The sequence below is a fragment of the Gossypium hirsutum genome, chromosome D11 (genome assembly GCF_007990345.1).
Source record: "Gossypium hirsutum isolate 1008001.06 chromosome D11, Gossypium_hirsutum_v2.1, whole genome shotgun sequence".
Lineage (NCBI taxonomy): Eukaryota > Viridiplantae > Streptophyta > Magnoliopsida > Malvales > Malvaceae > Gossypium > Gossypium hirsutum.
The window spans coordinates 18,665,507-18,684,028 of record NC_053447.1 but is presented as its reverse complement, the minus strand read 5'-3'; the positions used below and the strand labels follow the sequence as shown (position 1 = coordinate 18,684,028).

Below are 18,522 nucleotides of genomic sequence, written 5' to 3'. Positions count from 1 at the left end.
AACCGAAAGAAAAGAAGAACAAAATAAAAGAAATAAAAGAAAAATCCCCCCGATTACAGTGATTTTGCCCCCTGATTACATTAAATTTCTTGATTTTATAGCCAAAATGCCTATTTGCTTTTTCTCTGTTTGTTACTGCTTCTCTGCTATTTGGGCTGCCATTGCGTGTTCTTTTTCGTTTTGCAGGTGGGCAGAAAGCAGGTGGCTGAGGTGACCAGGGTCGATGGCGCGGCGGTAGGGTGATGATGGGACTGGCGGCGCACCTGCAGCAGAGACTAGGGTTTCAGAAAACTGAAACCCTAGTTTGACCATTAGGTTTTTTGGGGCTATTGGGCTTTAGGCCGGGTATTGTAATTGGGCTTCGAGATTGGGTTAAAATTTTGTAAATGGATTAGGACCGTTTGGTTTGGAGGCCCGGGAAAATTTGGGCTGTACAGCTGCCCCTCTTTGCTTCATTGTCGTGTAACGGGAATGAAGCAAAGACTAAGAAAGACCAAATTTTCCCGGTCTCGCCGAGTCTTGACTTCTCTTGACGCTTCTCTTCAAGTAGCATCCTTCCAGTCCACTTTGTCTTATTGTTTCGATCTACTTCACTGCACTTCAGAAAGATCTGACTTGTAGCTTCAATCTTCTTCGCAGCAACTTTAAGGGGGCGATGTTTGTGGTTCTAGTCTGCTCCACTACAACGTCAGGGAGATAAGACTTGTATCTTCAACCTACTCCACTGTGACTTCAGGGAGATAAGGTTTGATCCAATTCGACCTACTGCAACTTCAGAGGTATATGATTCATCGTTTTCATCCACTCCACTGCAACTTCAGGGAGACACGATTGGTATTTTCAACTTGCTTTACTGCATAAAGTCTGATGTGATCTGCTCTTCTGCAACTTCAGAGAGATAAGACCTATCATTTTAATCCGCTTCACTGCAACTTCTGGAAGATATGATTGGTTTCTTCAATCTGCTCCACTGCAACTTCAGGGAAATAAGATTGGATGTGATCTGCTCTACTGCAACTTTAGAGAGATAAGATCTGTGATTTTAATCCGCTTCACTGCAACTTCAGGGAGATAGGATTAGTTTCTTCAGTCTGCTCCACTGCAACTTCAGGGAGATAAGATTGGATGTGATCTACTCTACTGCAACTTTAGAGAGATAAGATCTGTGATTTTAATCCGCTCCACTGCAACTTCAGGGAGATAGGATTAGTTTCTTCAGTCTGCTCCACTGCAACTTCAGGGAGATAAGACTTGATATGATCTACTCTACTGCAACTTCAAAGATATAATATCTGCAATGTATAGCTTCAATCTTTTTAAACTGCAATGTCGGGGAAACAAAATTCATCGTTGTAGCTTCAATCTGTTCCACTACACTGCCAAGGAAGTAAGATTCGTCATTGCGGCTTCAATCTTTTAAATTGCAATATCGGGGAAGTAAAATTTGTCGTCGTATCTTTAATATGCTCCATTGCACTGCCAGAGAAGTAAGATTCGTCATTGCGACTTCAATCTTTTAAATTGCAAAATCAGGGAAGCAAGATTCACCGTTGTAGCTTTAATCTGCTCCACTGTACTGCCAGGGAAGTAAGATTCGCCGTTGCGGCTTCAATATTTTTAATTGCAATATCAGGGAAGTAAGATTCGCCGTCGTAGCTTTAATTTGCTCCACTGCACCACTTGGGAAAGTAAGATTCGCCGTTGTGGCTTCAATCTTTCAATTGCAATGTCGGGGAAGCAAGATTCACCATTGTAGCTTTAATCTGTTCCATTGCACTGTCTGGGAAAGTAAGATTTGCCGTTGTGGCTTCAATCTTTTAATTGCAATGTCGGGGAAGCGAGATTTGTCGTTGTAGCTTCAATCTGTTCCGTTGCACCACCTGGGAAAGTAAGATTTACCGTTGTGACTTCAATTTTTAATTGCAATGTCGGGGAAGCGAGATTCACCGTTGTAGCTTCAATCTGTTCCACTGCACCGCCTGGGAAAGTAAGATTTGCTGTTGTGGCTTCAATCTTTTAATTGCAATGTCGGGGAAGCAAGATTCACCGTTGTAGCTTCAATCTGTTCCACTACATCGCCTGGGAAGGTAAGATTCGCCGTTGTGGCCTCAATATTTTAATTACAATACCGGGGAAGTGAGATTCGCCGTTGTGGCTTCAATTTGTTCCATTGCACCGCCTAGGAGAGTAAGATTCGCCGTTGTGGCTTCAATATTTTAATTACAAACTATGGTTTCTTCGATCTGCCTCACTGTCAGTTCAGGAAGGCAAGATCTGCCATCTTCATTGATCTGTTCTTTGGGGAACATGACCTAGTGATTATGATCGAAATGAATCAAAATATCCTGGCTAAATATGTATGTATGAATGCAAAATGAAAATGATCTTTCAATGTTTGAGTTGTTATTGCCCATTGCTCAATAAGGCTTTATTGCCAACATGTCCAAATGCTATTTTGTCCAGTTGGTAATGCTTATCTCTTACTTGATCGGATTGCCCCTACTATAATTTTCAAAGTTCAATCTGTCGTAATCTTCAAGGTTAAGCCCACGATAATTTTGGGACATAAAGTTCGAGCCATCTTCCTCCCACTGAGTATAAGATCTGGCTCTTTCTCAATCCTCTCCTACTGTAATTCAAGGATACAGGATCTAAATCTCTTTGGTCTTCTACACCATTCCCAGGGTGTTGTACCAAATTTTTATGCAACATTGTGGAATTTTCTCTTCCAATAACCTCTTTTTATCACTCGGTGATCATTGCTCGTTTGTTCATTGAAGCTTTGTCACCAACACGACATTTCGCCGTTTCGTTCAACCCATACTTGAACAAAAAAAAATCTAAAAGGATAGTCTTAATTTAGACTTTTTATTCTTAGACATTTCAACCTTTAAACTTGGTGTGTTCTAAACAATAGTCCTGTTTCAGGTTCCTGTATTATTTAGAAGCTTTCAGAGTAATATGAAAAACTCCTTTTGCTTGAATATTATCTGTCCATTAATCATTATTTCAATAAAAAATGCTTGAAAAAGATTATCAAAATGGACAAGATGAAATTTTATTGCGAACAAAGCTCGCGATGAATAAATTAATCAAGATAGCAAATTTTGCTAAGATTCAAAAGGAATATGATGAAAAGGATTATCACAATAGATAATATGGAATTTTATTGAGAATAAAGCTTAAAATTAAGATGGAAAATTTTGCTAAGATACGAAATGAATTAGATTATCACAATGGATAAGATGAAATTTTATTGAGGGCAAAGCTCGAAATGAATAAATAATCAAGATAGCAAATTTTGCTAAGATACAAAAATGATAGCAAATTAATCAAGATGATGTACTTGTCAAAATATGACAATGAATAAAATGAAAGTAGGTATCCCAGGTATCGTAGTATGAGCTTCTCTGCCCCAAACTTCTTGAGGATCCTTTTGAACTTGATATGTGTCTAGAAGTCCTAGAAGAATGTGTTGATGCCCCGAGATGTAGCGTCTCACCTTCTTGCTAATTCAGGGAGAACAAGTTGCCACATGCCCTACCTTTGATCAAAATTTGAATTGCCCATTCCCGGGTTTTCAATTCAAAACCCCTTTGGTCTCAAGGCGCCCTTTGTGGGTTTTCACCTTGGCCTCTCCTTTTTCTTTTTCTTTTTCTTTTTGCATTCTTTGATTGAATTCGAACTCGTAGGATCAGGTAAGTCCTTGCTATCCTATCTGGTCAAAATCAACACTTCTCTAGATAAAACCTTCCACATAAGGTCTTTTTCAGTTTGACATCTTCTTTCTGCTAAAGCCCTTTTTGTATGGGGAGGATTTTCTTCGATGTTAGGTCTCCTTCATGGAACTCTCTAGGGCGAACCTTCTCTGATGAGCTCGCGTCTTTTTTTTTTGTGCCTTTGACCAAGACGGATAACTTTGAACATTTCTTTTCAATCAAGATCTGATCCGACACTCGGAGAGAAAAAATCTTGACCTCAATGAGAAAAACTACGATAAGGCAAGGTGTTGCCCTGGTAACAGTTTTTTCTCTTCCTTTTTTGTTTTATCTTTGCTCCCACTGCGCCGTACATTTTGGGGCGAAATGTGTTAACCTTGAACAGACTACAAACTTCTGATATCGTGCCGTTGTTCAATTTTAGTGCATTGTCAGGTATGCTCCTTTTCGGTATTTCATACTGACATATGATTTCTTTTTCAGGAATTTGCTGACCGTTGACTTTGTGACATCGGCATATGAAGTAGCTTTTGCCCACTTAGTGAGATAATCGACGATCATAAAGATGAATTGATGATCGCCAAAAACCTTAGGCGAGATTGGCTCAATGACATCCATGCCCCACATAGAGGAAGGCCATGACTTCCATAGATTCCTTGTAAGGTAGGATCTTGTTCTACCATCCGGAACAAATCAGGAGATAAGCTATAGTCTCAGTTATCTCCAAAGTCCCGAGGTTCCTCTAGACACATATCCTGCTCAAAAGGAGGTTCTGAGTCAATATCAGTGTTGCTCATATCATTGATACCTGGAGACCTGTTATAGGATAAAAGTAGATCCAAAGAATAAAAGAATCTACGAATATTTATCTGTATAGTATGATTATGAATGAAATGGAAACAATAAAAGAATATTTACTCGAAGTGAGAAACAAAGATGCATTTTATTGAAATAAAGATGTTCGACATAAGCCTATCTCACAAAAGGATTCTTATTGCCCCTAGGCTTAGAGCAATAAGCGTGTTTTGGACATTACTCCGAATTAGCTCAAAAAATACAGGGATCTCTTCCATAGTCTTACTATTCAATACGCTTCGAAGTGTTCTCCTAACCAACCCCCTTTTTGGATACGATTTTAATACTGTGATAGCCGATAGTTATGACCCTTGGTTGGGCCATAATGATCGATTTGGGATACCCTTCATTATACATGCTCAGGTTGCTTACTTTATTTTCTTTGTTCTTTGGGGTTGATCTTTTGAAGCTTTCTTTCGTATCTATCTTTCCACTTCTTATGGCATTCTCAATCATTACCATATCTGAGAAGCTCATGGTAGCACTTCCCAACATGTGGTTAATGAATGGGGTTTTCAGAGTGTTGACGAAAAGCACCGTGGTTTCTTTTTCCAGAAGAGGTGGTTGGACTTGCGTTGCTACCTCTCTCCATCTTTGGGCATATTATCTGAAGCTCTCACTTAGCTTCTTTTCCATGTTCTGTAGTGTAACTCTGTCAGGTGCCATGTTTGTCACGTGGCCATATTGCTTCATGAAAGCCTGTACCAAGTCTTTCCATGAGTGGATATTGGCATGGCTCAACTGGTTGTACCATTTGGCAGCCCACCCGATCAGACTATCTTGGAAGCAATGAATTAACAGTTGATCGTTATCAATATATCTTGTCATTCTTCGGCAGAACATCGTGATGTGAGCTTCAGGACAACTAGTCCCATTGTATTTTTTGAATTCTGGAGCCTTGAATTTCAGCGAGAGTACTAGATTTGGGACCAAACTTAGATCCTTGGCGTCAACCCTGCAAGGGTAATCAGCATTCTCCATTGCTTTGAGTTTTTCTTCCAACCACTTAAACCGATCTTTGAATTGCTTTGGTAGTTCTACCCTTGCTTCTACCATTTTGTCTAAATTAGGAACTATAAGATTGGTTGGATCGTTCCTTGGATTGGAACCTGAGCCTGTCAGGTAGTTCATTGGTGCCGAGGCACCGACTTGGCATTGAGGTCTAATGCGATCACGCGCTCTATGTTGATACATATCCGGTTGTGCTTGAGTGTCCATTGGGGCAAAACTTGGAGGATAAACAGGGCCCTCATGATCAAATCCCGAATTGATTACAGGGCTCTTTCCTTTATCAGCTAATAATTGTGTCAGTTGGCTCATAATTCTTTGGAATTCCAGCGCGCCTTGTTGGATTTTATCCAATTGTTCTTGCATCTTATCTTGCATTTCTTTTTGCAATTGTTCCAATCTTTCTAACCTCTAATCCATTACTTTTCTCTTGAGACGGGTACCGTAGTGATGTTCGATTGGTTGACTCTTATTGGTTTCCAGGTTAGCTGAAATAATTTTACCTAATTAGGTCATTTTGTGAAAATCTAATGCAAATGATGCACTGTAATGCAAATGCATAAAATGAATACAAAAAGAAAGAGAGGCATTGATTCTGAATTCAATTCTATTAGAACAACTTTTCTAGAAGACAAATTTCTTTACATAAAATAGATTACATATGTGGCTTTACCCTCATATTCCAGGCGAATACATTGATCTCCTTCTTTATACGAATGCTAAGATCAAATCTTACGAATTTCCAAAATCTGTCTCTACTATCTCCTTCTTGTTTGATTCGAGCTACGACCCAATGCTCCCCCACGATGCTCTTTAGTTTCGTAACTGGTTTCAAATTATCTTTGTCGGTTTGAATCCTCAAGTGGCAAAGCATAGTCGTATATTCCTCCAAGGACTTCTAGCTTTCTCTCGTTGTGTTTAATCAGTCCATAGTCAGGCAGTCGCATCATATCCTACTTTATCAAGAAATTCGTTTTCCATGACAAGCTTTTCTATTTAGCAATCAAATTTGAATCAACACCTCTTTTCTATGATGAAAATGCAATGCAGTCATAAAAAAAAAAGAAAACAAGTTAGTCCAAAGCAAAATCAAGCAAGAATAAATAGAACACCTATTCGGGTGACCACTAAGGGTTCGAAGTGGTTCTACCTAGGGTGGGCTCCTAAGGTTCACTACATGAGGTTTGGTTCTAAAGTAAAGGTACCCGAACCAGCATATTCCTCGATCCTCACCGATTAGGCTCATATAGATTGGGTTCAGTTCAGGGGGATACATTTCCCTATGGCCATGCGGAGATGAAAATCTCACTAAGACATAGGTACGGATATATCCCGGAAGTGATTCACTATCCCATGCGGAGGTGAAAACCTCACGAAGGCGTAGCTTCTCACTCCCACTTAAAAGGGTGTGACCAACGGTCATGCAATGCAATGTGCAGAAATATACACAAATTTAAACAAACAGGGCAATTATAAACCACCATGATGAATATCGTAATAAAGATGAGTGAAATGCAACGAAAGGATCGTATATTTAAACCAAGTTTTCGATTTTCGACAAAAAGATAAAGATTAATCAACTCGTGGCTTGACTCACTTATTTTGGTCCCCAGCGAAGTCGCCAAGCTGTTGACACTATTTTTTGACAAAAATGGGGTCGACTTGGGTTTTGAAAAATGAAAACGAAAATAGGAGTGGCCACCGATCCTTTTTGATGAGGTGTGAGCGGATCACCTCGAAAAATGGTTGTTTTAATAAATGATTTGATTTTATTAAAACAACAAGTTTGGTCCACAAAATTTAGAAAAACGGGTTCGGGAGTCGGTTATGTACGAGGAAGGATTAGCACCCTCGTAACGCCCAAAATTGGTACCTAGTTGATTAGCTGACGTCTTAATGTCGAAAATTGAAAACTTTGAAGAATTTTAAAAATACAATCCTTGAATTAAAATGTTGAAAATTTTGAGAAAATGAGGCATATTTCACGTTAATCGAAAAAACAAGTATCATATCCAGTAAGTTAGGACACAATGTCTCGAATTCCCAATACACGAATAAATGTCAAAAATTTACTTATTTAAAAGATATTTAACTATTTTGGATTAAAAAAAGGATCACGACCAGTAAGTTAGGACATGATCCTTTTTTAAATCCCAATATCGTTTAATACTTGAGTTTGAAAATATTCGTGTAATAAAGTTTAAAATAATATTCAATTGCTTAAATCAAATGAAGAAATCACAACCCAATACGTTAGGGCACAATTTCTCAAAATATTAAACATTGAATATTGCATTTATTTCGAAAAATCTTCGTCTAGAGAAAACAACGTGTCACGTCCAATGCGTTAGGACACAACGTATTGAATTCTCGATAACGAGCTTTTTATCATTTTTAAAAGAGTAATCTCGATTATTTAAATTCAACGCAGAAAGTTGAAACTCAATACGTTAGGGCTCGATTCTCTCGAAGATCCTAAATACCGAATATTACTTATATTTTTAAATTTTTTTTAAAATCTAAATAAAAAAATGGGGGTAATGGAATGATGATGATAATGTAAATAAAATAATACATGCAAATAAAAAGGATAAATAAGATGGTAAATGTATAATAAAAAGAAATCAACAATGTATACACAAATAAAAGTAGATTTGCGAATACAAACTAAAACACTTAAGTAAATAATAATAATGAGCATGTAAATAAATAAATAAATGAACACCAAGTGAAACAATAATAATGAATAAAATTATATAAAATATATATATATGTACGTATGTTAGAAATATAAAGCATAAAAATATATGTGTGTAAAAATATATGAAAATGTAGAACATATAGGTATGCGTATATTTTTATAGGAATAAAAGTATGTATATAGATTCATAGATACAAATTATAAAATATGAAAATATAAAAAATAAAGATAAAGAAAAAGATAAAGATATACATATATATATATGATAAAATTTAAAATTTTAAAGGTATAAATGAGCAAGTAACAGCAATAATAATTAACAATAGTATAACATCAAATTTATTATTTAATAGGAAAATAAACAAAATACAAAAGGATTAAATTAAAACTTAAGGTGAACTTTGGGGGTTGAAACATAAATAAGTAAAAAGGGTGATTTGAGGCTAAAATGAAACACGCTTAAGGGATGAGAGATCGATTAGGAAATATTCCCCTCCCTCAAGCTCAGTGTTCCATTTCGGACAAAAATGGAACTATCAAAAAATTATGCGGCCAAAATATAAAAACCAGAAAGACCCGATTGCACTACAGCTCAAAGAGGAAGGGCCTTGCGCGCAAAATATCCCCTCACCGCAAAAACATGCGGATCCTAGGGGCCATTGGGTCGGGTCACGGGCCAAACACCAAAACGGCGCCGTTTAATGAAGCTTTTAAAATCCCTTAAAAAAACCCTAGTTTATTTCAGCAGCCTCAAAAAAATAAAAAAAGGCAGAGCCTCCATCCCTTTTGGCCCTCTGAGATCCGGCGCCAACCTCGACGGCGATTCGCCGTGCAGTCACCCCTGCCAAAGGCCGACACGGCGCGAGGAGGTCCCCTATTTCCGAGCTCTAATATGAACCTAAATATATGGGTTTTTCGATCCCTAAAAGCGAAGATGAGAGACTCAACCCACCCTCTTTCCGATTTAGGTCCGGCGACGGCGCAGGTAAGTCCTCGTCCTTCCCTTTTTATTATTTATTTCTTATGTAGAAAATAAAATAAAAATAAAATAAAATGAAATAAACATAAACATAAACGCAAATCTAAAAAAAAACTTCAAAAGTTTGTTTTGTTTTTGTTTTTATTTCTCAATAATCGTAGAAGCAAAGGAATAACTTCTTCTTCCTTACAGCAGATTCGATTTTAACCGAAAGAAAAGAAGAACAAAATAAAAGAAAAATACCCCCGATTACAGTGATTTTGCCCCCCTGATTACATTGAATTTCTTGATTTTATAGCCAAAATGCCTATTTGCTTTTTCTCTGTTTGTTATTGCTTCTCTGCTATTTGGGCTGCCATTGCGTGTTCTTTTTCGTTTTGCAGGTGGGCAGAAAGCAGGTGGCTGAGGTGACCAGGGTCGATGGCGCGGCGGTAGGGTGATGATGGGACTAGCGGCGCACCTACAGTAGAGATTAGGGTTTCAGAAAACTAAAACCCTAGTTTGACCATTAGGTTTTTTTGGGGCTGTTGGGCTTTGGGCCGGGTATTGTAATTGGGCTTCAGGATTGGGTTAAAATTTTGTAAATGGATTTGGACCATTTGGTTTGGAGGCCCGGGAAAATTTGGGCTGTACACTAGCTTTATGGAGCGATACAATGAGAATGTTTAATGACTCATTGGAGTCGAAGGTCCATGACTAACCATGGCATAATTCTAGTGGATGACAGGTTTGCCTTATTGTAAAAAGAGAAGTGTAACACCCTTCGTCTGGCTTGGTTGTCGGGCCTAAATTACGAGATGCTACAGTAGAATAGAGACATTCACAAAACAAAACCATCAAAGAAATCTATTTTTAAAGTCGTTAAAATGTTGTACGATTAAAAAAAAAACAAAACATGCTAAGGTGATCCACTAGAAAATTCCCGCCCAAAATCTATTCGCCAGATGACTATACGCCACGCTTTTGTATAACTTTATTATTATCCGCCCAAACAGTTTGTCAATTATCCAAAGTAAGTTAACATGTTTAACACACAATTATTTCTATTTCAAACATACTGATAGTTTACTCCAACATTGAATAAATTAACACAAAAGAGTATATACATATATATATACACAATGTTCAAAACATGATCCTTCATTTCATATACAATTTTACCAAATAGACCTTGTATACATGCTACCTGACCCAGTGTAGAGTTAAAATAATTCTACTGAAAAAGGAGCTGGATATTATAAGTTGTGGATTAATCCTCCTGTCGAGTTCTGCCAAAATCTCTACAAGAAAGGGAAAAGATAAACAGGGTAAGCATCAAATATGCTTAGTAAGTACATAGGTTTTAAACGTTAAACTCACCTCACAAAATATTCATACATTTATAACACTTAACTTAATTTCCTTATCCTGCCAACACATTTCACATGTACAATGCGAGTGCATCGCATTCAAATATATAACATGTCCCAAACATTTTATTATTCCTTCATACATTATTTTAATCTATATAAATCATATTGTAAACATTACTATTTTAGAAAAATTTTGCCCAATGACTCAGTAAGAATAGAAAGGAATATGCGGGTATCCATTCGATAACGTGCCAGATTGCTTATAAGAGCTATTCCAACCGATAACACACTAGATTGCTCATAAGAGATATTTCAACCGATTATACGCCAGATGCACATAGTGCAAAGCACGTAGGTTAAATATTCTTCCCCGATAACATGCCAAATTGCTAATAAGAGCTATTTCAATCAATAACACGTTAGATGCACATAGTGTAAAACCCTTAGGCTAAATGTTCTCCTCCTATAAATGCCAAATTGTTCATAAAAGTTATTACAACCGATAACACGCTAGATACGCATAGTACAAAACCTGTAGGCTAAATATTCTCCCCCGATAACCTGCCAAAATCTCTGAAAAGATTAAATTGGAAATCCACAACAAATGCAAGATTCCAGAAAACTTTAGTAACATCCTTTATCTTTTTCACATTTCCATTTTTTCGTATAGTGCACAAATACTCCTATTGGCATGCCAATTGTATTCTTTGCTCATTTGGGCTTAATATACATAACAAAATTTTCTTTTTTACTGGTTAATACTTTTCTCACCTTATCAATACAAGTTTACTGACATTTTACCATATACATTCACATACAACATTTCATAATTAAGCCCAACAACACCATATGAACTTACCTGGTACAGTAGTAGAAATTGAACGTCAATAATCAATCCATGGTATTTCCTTTTCTTTTATTATCTACTAGTTGATTTGGTTCTTGTTTTGTACGTTAATACATTTAGTTTATCAATAACATACTTTAGACTTCAACAATTTTGAGACTAGATATGCAGGTTAGCTAAATCGAGATATAAGGATATCAAAAACATGAAACGCAAGAAGAATATGCTTTGAAAGCACTTATATACAAAGTCAATTAATTGAGAAAGCTTAGAGCTTTTCTTTCTTCTACAAAGAACAAAGTTTTCAGTGGAGGAAGACGAGAAATAGACTCTCTTTCCATCCACTTCAGCCTATAATACTTAACGCATTAATTTTCATAGTTAAATGAAAATTAATAGGTGTTTCCACTAAACATTGACACAACCGGCATTACCATGCAAGAGTGGTTATTTACCACTTTTAACCTTAAACCTTGAATAATTTTTATTGAACTTATTTGACGAACTATTCTTTAATTCTTACAGTTTAGTCTATACACTTTCATTTCTAATCTGCTGATCGAATTCACTAATTCCAACATCGATAAAAGACTCTAACAAGTTGGTAAATATAAGTAAATAATATTTTTTTGACTATGTCATTAAAATTTTGGTCCTTGAACCATTATTTCTGACATTGTAAAAAAATCGAGTTTTATAGGAAGTCTACCAAGACAATAAACAGAGAAGCTTATTAGGTCATAAAAGTGGAAGTTATTGTATGACTCGCATGGTGAGAAGTATAAAATATCAGCTATAAGTGTTGTGAATACTGGCAAACTTGTTGATAAGAGGTCTAGACAAAATGCGATTACATGAGAAAAATGTGAGAGCATCTTGTACGTAGAATCAGGGGTTTCATTCAGAACTTTTGGGAATATGTATCTACCATTAAGAGTTTGCCAATGGTGATAAATAAGTTAAAAAGGGTTATGAGAAAGTGAGACGATTCTCCAGATCTTAATCTTAAGTTTGTATTGGCAACGAGTTTGCCAAAAAAGGGAAGTTCGCCACGGACTATCTTATGAGGAATGTTTGCCAAGGAATATCTTGAAGATAGAGATGTTCGGAAAAATCAACGAATGAAAAAAAGATCTTCACTGGGACTATCTAACGCTTAGAAGTCCACTAAGGACTATTTTATAAAGGGGAAGTCTACCTTACATGACCTAGTGAGGAAAGAGTCCGCTGGGAACTATCGGTGGCTTTGAAGTCTTTTAGGACTATCTGATTAAGGAAATATCTATTCGAACTATCTTATAAGTATAAGTACAGTTCTACAAGAAAAACGTAGTGTTTGATTATCCGCCAAAACTTATATTTTGAAGGCCACATAAGATGATGTAAGTAAATGGGTTTTCCTCTGGAAGGGTATATGCACATGATAAGTTATAATAAGGTAATTGTAGAAATAATACGGTAAGTTAATAATGAGTTCGATGTAGAATGAAGGGATTAAGGTAAGAATTTGCCATGGTGGAAAGATATTTACAAGTCCACCAAAGGTACTCGACAATTCGTGTATTTTTTTACATGGTTAACTTTGGATGATTCAAATCATAAAGGTAAAATGAAAGCTTAAGATGAAGCTAGATAAAGTCAAGTCTCAGAAAAGAGTGTCAGAAAGAGTACATTGTTTTTCTTCTTTTGCATATACATACTTTATTCTTGAGTGATAAAGATAAAAATGAGTGAGCGAAAAATGACAGAGTTGAAAATGTGATTGGGAAGACATTAGAGAATATAAGGAACAAATACTTATTTGCACAATTTGATCTTCAAGTAGCTTGAGTTTAGGTTAAGCCTTTTATTCTCTTATTATTTGAATCATCATAACTGAACATTAAGCCCAATTACAAGTCTATTAAGGCTTAGTGACTTTTTTGCATACTTAAAGCTGATTTAAGGGAGATGTAGTAGATAATGAGCTTATTAGTTCATGACATCCATTTATTTATTGTTTATTACTTTTCTAATGCACTAAGAGATTTCACAACATGTAACTTGCACACACGAGTACAAAAATTTCGTTGTTTTATTACTTTCCATCTATGTAAATTTTTCTAGAGACTTTCTATGCTATTGCTAGTATCATATTTGGACATATTCAATAACCTAGATTCTTTATAGTGTTAAATTACTTTTTCTCCACTCATTCATAATCTTTTCATCAAGTTATGTTAAGAACCTTAGAATTGCATATTTGTTTTTGTTTTTGAGTTGTTTTGCTTGTGGACAAGCTAAAATGTGAGTTTGAGGGTATGATGAATATATTTGTAACATATTTTAGGTTCTTATTTACTCACATTTAAATTGTTTCTAAGTGTTTTAGAGTTAGTTTTTTAAGTCTTTTGGTTGATTTTACAACTATTTTGTTGTAAAATGAGTCTTAGTTTATTTTTAATGTGTCTTAGTTTATTTTTAATGTTTTTAGGTTATGTTTAGTACTTTTTCTATATCTTCTACGTAGTAAGCTTTTTTAAAGTATTTTGTAAGCAATAGGATCAAATTCGATGAAGGAAAAGTAAATTAGGTTAAGATGAAATAAAGAAAAGTTGAAAAAAGCGAAGAAGGAAAATTTGCCAAAAGAGGTCATGGCTTGGCATTCATGCACCGCGACCTTATGTTGATTTTTACATTTTATTTTTCACTTCGTTTTTACATGAGCAATTTGGTATTTTGACTTTAGCTCATGAGTTTGCCTTAGAAAAGCTTTGTAAAATTAAACTTTAGCAAATAAGTTGAAAAAGACGCTTTGGAATAGATTAGGAAGTCTACTTTTCATTTTTTTTAATTTATAGCCATCAAAGGATTCTTTTCTAAATTTGCTAGTAGACTGTAACAACCTGATGGGGAATTATTTATTGTCAAGTTTTTCTTAACTTTATTTATTTCTCTGTCATTATGCTTCATCTTAATATCTTTTATGTTAATTGTCAATGGCTTAGTAATTGAAATAGGATTAAAACCTTATTTTTATAAGATGGTTGCAGTTTAATTCTCTTGATTTGTGCACATGTTAATCTTAGGTGATAAGGAAGTTAATAAAAGTTCTAAGGGAAAGTAGATTGAAAGCCAACCACCTACTCTAACTTAACAATCTAGTCAGAGGTTACCTAATAAAGGTTTCATTAAAACAACCATACGAGGACTACATTGCACATAGTACAAGGTTGGCGAATTGTTAAATCAATTGGTCACATTAAGGCATGTTTGACAATGGCACTTGTGTGTTTTAGCACTTAGCCTAATTTCGAAGGTGCATCCATGTTATTGATTCTAGTTTGGGGTTGATTCGTTATATGGTATTAATTGTTATTAACTAAATGTGATCCTTAATAACTACATTAATGAATTGAAGTTGAATAATCAAATAACATTCTATTATCAAGTTTACTTTATTTACACTTATTTTATATATTCATTGTATTTACTTGCTTTATTGTCTTTTAACTTAAATTAGTAATTTAGCTAATTAGTGAGTTGAGTTAATTGGTTGAAGTCATTCGCACATTTTCTTGTAGGTTTGGTCCTCAAAATATTTCTTTACGGATTTATTTCATTAGAATTATTAATGGACAATGATGTTGTGCACTTGTAATTATCGAGTAAATAATGGATATTATTTTGAGGTTTAATTGAATGTCTATTTTTGCGTTAATTTTATGTAAGCTATTCGCAACCGATCAATAATATTATGATTTTTATAATTATTTTTTTATGAAAATATCATTTCATTAAAATAACTCGAAAAAACGGAGACAACGAGTAAAAGAAACTAATCCCAAGTCAATAAGCTTACCCAATACACCCGGCCTTAGCTTTCTTCATTATCACCATTACAACCCGAAATTAAAATACCCACAATAAAAGGAGGACAAGTGACAAATTCAGAGTACTTTGCTTGAGATAGAGTCGCCCTTGTGAAAGAATGAGCGACTTTATTAACATTTCTGCTAGTTTACCAGAAGGTCAAAGAATTAAAATAAGTACTAAGGTGGATACAGTCTTTAATCTGCAGTGTCGAATCTGAATAATCAAAAGAGCCATGAGATAAGGCTGTTGAAAGATGATGATTATCAATTATCAGAATGACATCTTCTACATGATAAAAAAAATCATTAATTGCTAACATGGCAATCCACATGTATGTTATGTCAACAAAATTAATAAACGTTTACTTTTTCATTCATTTCGGGATGATTTGACAAACAATACAAGTTCAAAGGTTAAAAGAGGTAAAAAATTAAATAAAAGACTAAAATAACTTTTTTGTAAGTGGGAGGGCTAAAATAGTTATTATGCAAAAAAATTATGTAACACCCCCTACCCGTATCCGTCGCCAGAATAGGATACGAGGTATTACCAGATTTTACTGAATAATTTTTTTTACTCAGTATAACCCGTTTATAAATATCTACTCTTCCCTAAAATTTTAAAACGGAGACCAATCCAACACAACCCATCCATTTCAAAATATTTTCAAGATAGATTTACCGTATTCATAAGATAATCTTATCACATACCAAAACCAAAATTTGTTAGCCATATTAATGGCTAACCGTACATTCATTCCACATTAACATCTACTTTACTAGCTTATACATGCCATTGATTTCCAAAATAAAGTTTCTTTATGTACCGAGATCTTGAGGTTGATAGTGTGATGTGTAACAGCCCGATTTTGACCCTAATCGGAACAGTGGTTTTGGGACTACAAAATCGAGTCTGAAAAATATTTTAATATTATTTTCTGTGTTAATTTTGTGTGAATTTACATATGTGAAAGTTTCGTGAATTAATTTTATGTTTGTGTGCTTAATTTGAAAAAAAGGGCTTAATCGCGTAAAATGAAAATTTGATGGTTAATTAAGAAAGTGCCTAATTGTTGTTGTCTTTATAAGTTTGAGGCCTTATGTTGTAATTTAGCCAATAGTAATAGGTAGTGGATGGCATAATAATGATATGTGATTTTTATATATATATAAAATAAAAGTTAAAATAATAATAATATAATAATATATGTTATAATAAAACAAAACATTAAAAGCCACCATTTTATGTTCATCTTTCTTCACCGAATGTAGAAAATAAAAACAAGGTTTGAAAGCTTGAAACATTCGGCCATTTTGAAGCTTAATTCAAGGTTGGTTTTTGTTCGGTTTTTGATAATTTTTACGTTTTTGAGATCATTGCTTTGAATGCTTCAAAACTCATATCTTAATTTTGTGAATTGTTGACGATTTTTAGAAATGCCATTGATGAATGCTTGAGCTTTGTGATAGTTGATGATGGAATATGAAAGATATGTGAAAGATTAACATGTTTTGTCTTTGAATTTTTGATGAATTTGAGTAATTAGGGTTTAATTGTAAAAATAAATTTTTAGGGACTAAAATGTGAAATAAATGAAATATGTGGGCTTGTATGGACACTAGGAATATTCGGCCCTTAAGGAGTGAAGTCAAATTTTGTGTTTTGAGCAAAAAGGACTAAATTGTAAAAAGTGTGAAATGTTAGGGGAAAAATTGTAATTTGCCTATTTATGTGTTTTTAGGTTAAATTGAATAGAATGATGTTTAAATAAACTTAATTTGAATATGCTTAGATCAAGAATTAAAGAAATCGGATTTGGATCGGGGAAATACAAAAGTGGTCGAGTAGCCGATTTAACAGTCGACGACATCCGAGGTAAGTCTATTAGCATATAAATGTTGTTGAATTTGCAAATATATATATGTTATTTGTTGAATTGAATTTTGTGGATATATATGTGTATTGGCCGAATGTGTGATAAGCCAGGAAGTTTTATTTCGTGTTTGATTCGATCGAGATACGTTGTCCGAGAGCCCATACGAACCTTAGGAATAGATAGGATACATATGTCATGACATAGGATTTCCGATATGTGTTATCGTGTAAGACCACGTCTGGGACGTTGGTATCGACTTGTGTTTACGTGTAAGACCATGTCTGGGACATTGGCATCGTATTTGATTCGTGTAAGACCCTGTATGGGACAGTGGCATTGATATGTGATTACATGTAAGACCACGTCTGGGACGTTGGCATTGTACGAGTCTTTTGACTATCCGAGTATCCTTTTTAATTCTGAATGGTTCAACGGGCAAAGATAAGTTGTGTACGAATGTATAAATCAGGTTAAGTGACTAGGTATGTGATCGTTGATTACCTATTTGAAAATAAGGTAAGTTGTATACTTGAATTGATGATATGAAGTTATGTGAAATATGAATTATGTGATTGCATATTTGAATATATATGTATTCGGCCTTTGATGTATATGTGCATTGAGGAAAGTGATGATTGGATATATTAATGTTCAATTGATTATTCAGTAAAGAGGGAAGTTATTAAAAATTATATAAGTTTTGATATATATAAATTGATAAATTGAATTATATGTGAAATTATAATGATTTATTACTAATTGTCTAGCTTAATTTATGAAAATGATTAAATGTTTATTTGCTTATGGCTTACTAAGCTTTAATAGCTTACTGTGTGTAATCGCTTTCAATTTTATAGATTTGGAAGTTGGTTAAGAGCACGGGAATCGTCAGAGAAGTCTATCACACTATCAACTGTTTTCGGTATTTTACTAAGTTTGAATTTAAACTTATGGCATGTATAGTCTAGTTAATATGTTTGATTTTTTGGGTATGTAAATATGAGCCATGCAAAAATGGCTCATTTATTTTGTTAAGCATGGTTTTTATACTTTTGATCAAGTGATAGATATGTTGATTTTGGTATTTCAGCTATGGCATATTTATTTATGTGAATTATGTTTGATATGTTTTGTTAAGAAGGTGGTAAATAATTCGGCATAAGTGAGCTTAGTTAAAGCATATAAGTGAAGTGAGTTTGGTATAATATGTTAATCTCTGAATTGGCCATGGTGTATATATATATTATGGTGTTTTAGTCATGTGCTTCGGTAATAAGGTAAATGATATTCAAGCTTAATTAATCTTGGTTATGTGTTATATATATATGAT

At 34.6% G+C, this 18,522-nt stretch overlaps 2 long non-coding RNA genes across 2 annotated transcripts; both read left to right on the top strand.

Annotated features, from left to right (window-relative positions):
* The first annotated feature begins 8,767 nt into the window (after positions 1 to 8,767).
* Positions 8,768 to 9,934, top strand: LOC107916711 (uncharacterized). The gene is made up of 2 exons (XR_001689585.2): positions 8,768 to 9,268; positions 9,646 to 9,934. It is a non-coding gene; the product is annotated as an uncharacterized lncRNA (long non-coding RNA).
* Positions 9,935 to 17,106: 7,172 nt separating this feature from the next.
* Positions 17,107 to 18,306, top strand: LOC121223804 (uncharacterized). Its single transcript, XR_005921202.1, has 2 exons — positions 17,107 to 17,191; positions 18,050 to 18,306. It is a non-coding gene; the product is annotated as an uncharacterized lncRNA (long non-coding RNA).
* The last annotated feature ends 216 nt before the right edge of the window (positions 18,307 to 18,522 follow it).